We start from the raw sequence: 5,014 nt of genomic DNA, 5'->3' as shown, positions 1-5,014 counted from the left end.
TTTATTTTGGGAATTTTATTTTTTGAAATTTATTTCTGCAACAACAACAAAAATACATTTGTCTCTTGTAAGATTTTAGAATATGCAAATAAGCGGGATTCATTTAATATATATATATATATTTTATAGTGTTTTACATTATATCTTTACATTAAATCTGTAACTTTAATTTATTTTCAAAAGCGGTGCTCCTGCATTTAGCTGTAAATTGAGGCGTTGTGTCATGCTGGTGATAGAGGACCCAAAAGCGACTTAACAGAAACAGAGTTTATTCAAGTCCAAACAGGGAATAACAGAAATCCTCTAGTCTGTAGAGGGGAATAACAAGAGAAGCGGCCACAGACTGCAGGTCGCTTCGGGTAGGCGCAGGCCGTAGTTGACAGAGACACCTGCTCACACGCAGCATCTGATGAAGGCAAAAAACACGACAGGACAGGGCGAAACACAATCACAGCACGGTGAATACTAAACAAGGAACCGACGGGACAGGAACGGAACACAAAGGAATAAATAGGGACTCTAATCAGGGGAAAGGATCGGGAACAGGTGTGGGAAGACTAAATGATGATTAGGGGAATAGGAACAGCTGGGAGCAGGAACGGAACGATAGAGAGAAGAGAGAGCGAGAGAGTGAGAGGGGAGGGGAGAGAGAGGGATAGAAAGAGGGAAAGAACCCAATAAGACCAGCAGAGGGAAACGAACAGAATGGGGAGCACAGGGACAAGACATGATAATAAATGACAAACATGACAGTACCCCCCACTCACCGAGCGCCTCCTGGCGCACTCGAGGAGGAATCCTGGCGGCAACGGAGGAAATCATCGATGAGTGAACGGTCCAGCACGTCCCGAGACGGAACCCAACTCCTCTCCTCAGGACCGTAACCCTCCCAATCCACTAAGTATTGGTGACCCCGTCCCCGAGAACGCATGTCCATGATCTTATGTACCTTGTAAATAGGTGCGCTCTCGACAAGGACGGGAGGGGGAGGGAAGACGAACGGGGGTGCGAAGAAAGGGCTTAACACAGGAGACATGGAAGACAGGATGGACGCGACGAAGATGTCGCGGAAGAAGCAGTCGCACAGCGACAGGATTGACGACCTGGGAGACACGGAACGGACCAATGAACCGCGGAGTCAACTTACGAGAAGCTGTCGTAAGAGGAAGGTTGCGAGTGGAAAGCCACACTCTCTGGCCGCAACAATACCTTGGACTCTTAATCCTGCGTTTATTGGCGGCTCTCACAGTCTTCCCCGCAGACAAAGGCAGACCGGTAGTGAAGCCTAAGGCGATGTGAGACCATGGTCGAGAAGGAATGGGGAGCGGTCTGAGACGACCGGCAGGAGGAGAGTTACCCGACTTAGTCTGCGCGCAGTCCGAACAAGCAGCCACGAAACGGCGCGTGTCACGCTCCTGAGTCGGCCACCAAAAGCGCTGGCGAATAGACGCAAGAGTGCCTCGAACACCGGGATGACCAGCTAACTTGGCAGAGTGAGCCCACTGAAGAACAGCCAGACGAGTGGAAACAGGAACGAAAAGGAGGTTACTAGGACAAGCGCGCGGCGACGCAGTGTGCGTGAGTGCTTGCTTAACCTGTCTTTCAATTCCCCAGACTGTTAACCCGACAACACGCCCATAAGGAAGAATCCCCTCGGGATCAGTAGAAGCCACAGAAGAACTAAACAGACGGGATAAGGCATCAGGCTTGGTGTTCTTGCTACCCGGACGGTAAGAAATCACAAACTCGAAACGAGCGAAAAACAACGCCCAACGAGCTTGACGGGCATTAAGTCGTTTGGCAGAACGGATGTACTCAAGGTTCTTATGGTCTGTCCAAACGACAAAAGGAACGGTCGCCCCCTCCAACCACTGTCGCCATTCGCCTAGGGCTAAGCGGATGGCGAGCAGTTCACGGTTACCCACATCATAGTTGCGCTCAGATGGCGACAGGCGATGAGAAAAATAAGCGCAAGGATGAACCTTATCGTCAGACTGGAAGCGCTGGGATAGAATGGCTCCCAGTCTTCCTGAAGCTGCCAAACTCGACAATGAATTGCCCAGCGACGCGTGAGTAACGAGGATAGAGCGGACGAAACTGCTCTTTAGAAGATCAAAAAGCTCCCTGGGCGGAACCGGACCACTTAAAACACGCTCTTGGACAGAAGTAAGAGCTGTGAGAGGAGCAGCAACTTGACCTAAATTACGAATGAAACGCCGATAGAAATTAGCGAAACCCAAAAGCGCGGTAACCGACACGTGACTCTGGAACGGCCACCACTGACAGCTTGGACCTTAGCGAATCCATCTGGAATGCCTCAGCGGAAATAACGGAACCGAGAAAAGTAACGGAGGAGACATGAAAGAGCACTTCTCAGCCTTTACGTGAGAGACAATTCTCCTAAAGGCGCTGTGGTGTCCGAACGTGCTGAACATGAATCTCAGTGACGGAGAAAAAAATCCCAGGATATCGTCAAGATAGACAAAAACAAAGATGTTCAGCATGTCTCTCAGAACATCATTAACTAATGCCTGAAAAACAGCTGGCGCATTGGCGAGACCGAACGGCAGAACCCGGTACTCAAAATGCCCTAACGGAGTGTTAAACGCCGTTTTCCACTCGTCCCCCTCTCTGATGCGCACGAGATGGTAAGCGTTACGAAGGTCCAACTTAGTAAAGCACCTGGCTCCCTGCAGAATCTCGAAGGCTGATGACATAAGGGGAAGCGGATAACGATTCTTAACCGTTATGTCATTCAGCCCTCGATAATCCACGCAGGGGCGCAGAGTACCGTCCTTCTTCTTAACAAAAAAGAACCCCGCCCCGGCCGGAGAAGAAGAAGGCACTATGGTACCGGCGTCAAGAGACACAGACAAATAATCCTCGAGAGCCTTACGTTCGGGAGCCGACAGAGAGTATAGTCTACCTCGAGGAGGAGTGGTCCCCGGAAGGAGATCAATACTACAATCATACGACCGGTGAGGAGGAAGGGAGTTGGCTCGGGACCGACTGAAGACCGTGCGCAGATCATGATATTCCTCCGGCACTCCTGTCAAATCGCCAGGTTCCTCCTGAGAAGTAGGGACAGAAGAAACGGGAGGGATGGCAGACATTAAACACTTCACATGACAAGAAACGTTCCAGGATAGGATAGAATTACTAGACCAATTAATAGAAGGATTATGACATACTAGCCAGGGATGACCCAAAACAACAGGTGTAAACGGTGAACGGAAAATCAAAAAAGAAATAGTCTCACTGTGGTTACCAGATACTGTGAGAGTTAAAGGTAGTGTCTCAAATTTGATACTGGGAAGATGACTACCATCTAAGGCAAACATGGGCGTAGGCTTGTCTAACGGTCTGAAAGGAATGTTATGTTTCCGAACCCATGCTTCGTCCATGAAACAACCCTCAGCCCCAGAGTCAATCAAGGCACTGCATGTAGCACCCGAACCGGTCCAGCGTAGATGGACCGACATAGTAGTACAAGATCTAGATGAAGAGACCTGAGTAGTAGCGCTCACCAGTAGCCCTCCGCTTACTGATGGGCTCTGGCCTCTTACTGGACATGAATTAACAAAATGTCCAGCAACTCCGCAATAGAGGCACAGGCGGTTGGTGATCCTCCGTTCCCTCTCCTTAGTCGAGATGCGAATCCCTCCCAGCTGCATGGGCTCAGTCTCAAAGCCAGAGGAGGGAGATGGTTGCGATGCGGAGCAGGGAAACACCGTTGATGCGAGCTCTCTTCCACGAGCCCGGTGACGAAGATCTACCCGTCGTTCTATGCGGATGGCGAGAGCAATCAAAGAGTCCACATCTGAAGGAACCTCCCGGGAGAGAATCTCATCCTTAACCACTGCGTGGAGTCCCTCCAGAAAACGAGCGAGCAGCGCCGGCTCGTTCCACTCACTAGAGGCAGCAAGAGTGCGAAACTCAATAGAATAATCCGTTATGGACCGTTCACCTTGGCATAAGGAAGCCAGGGCCCTAGAAGCCTCCCTACCAAAAACTGAACGGTCAAAAACCCGAATCATCTCCTCTTTAAAGTTCTGGAACTTGTTAGAGCAATCAGCCCTTGCCTCCCAGATAGCTGTGCCCCATTCTCGAGCCCGGCCAGTAAGGAGTGAAATGACGTAAGCAACCCGAGCTCTCTCTCTAGAGTATGTGTTGGGTTGGAGAGAGAACACAATCTCACACTGCGTGAGAAAGGAGCGGCACTCAGTGGGCTGCCCGGAGTAGCAAGGTGGGTTATTAACCCTAGGTTCTGGAGGCTCGGCAGGCCAGGAAGTAACAGGTGGCACGAGACGTAGACTCTGGAACTGTCCAGAGAGGTCGGAAACCTGAGCGGCCAGGTTCTCCACGGCATGGCGAGCAGCAGACAATTCCTGCTCGTGTCTGCCGAGCATGGCTCCTTGGATCTTGACGGCAGTGTAACGAGCGTCTGAAGTCGCTGGGTCCATTCCTTGGTCGGTTCCTTCTGTCATGCTGGTGATAGAGGACCCAAAAGCGACTTAACAGAAACAGAGTTTATTCAAGTCCAAACAGGGAATAACAGAAATCCTCTAGTCTGTAGAGGGGAATAACAAGAGAAGCGGCCACAGACTGCAGGTCGCTTCGGGTAGGCGCAGGCCGTAGTTGACAGAGACACCTGCTCACACGCAGCATCTGATGAAGGCAAAAAACACGACAGGACAGGGCGAAACACAATCACAGCACGGTGAATACTAAACAAGGAACCGACGGGACAGGAACGGAACACAAAGGAATAAATAGGGACTCTAATCAGGGGAAAGGATCGGGAACAGGTGTGGGAAGACTAAATGATGATTAGGGGAATAGGAACAGCTGGGAGCAGGAACGGAACGATAGAGAGAAGAGAGAGCGAGAGAGTGAGAGGGGAGGGGGAGAGAGAGGGATAGAAAGAGGGAAAGAACCCAATAAGACCAGCAGAGGGAAACGAACAGAATGGGGAGCACAGGGACAAGACATGATAATAAATGACAAACATGAC

The 5,014-nt window shown here is 50.5% G+C and overlaps 1 pseudogene; it reads left to right on the top strand.

Moving 5' to 3' along the window:
- The first annotated feature begins 2,013 nt into the window (after window positions 1-2,013).
- Window positions 2,014-5,014, top strand: part of LOC124034961 — an 18,568-nt pseudogene continuing 15,567 nt past the window's right edge.

This window comes from Oncorhynchus gorbuscha, linkage group LG05 (genome assembly GCF_021184085.1).
Source record: "Oncorhynchus gorbuscha isolate QuinsamMale2020 ecotype Even-year linkage group LG05, OgorEven_v1.0, whole genome shotgun sequence".
NCBI classification, from domain to species: Eukaryota; Metazoa; Chordata; class Actinopteri; order Salmoniformes; family Salmonidae; genus Oncorhynchus; species Oncorhynchus gorbuscha.
The sequence above is the reverse complement of the archived record's forward strand: the minus strand, read 5'-3'. Positions and strand labels throughout refer to the sequence as shown.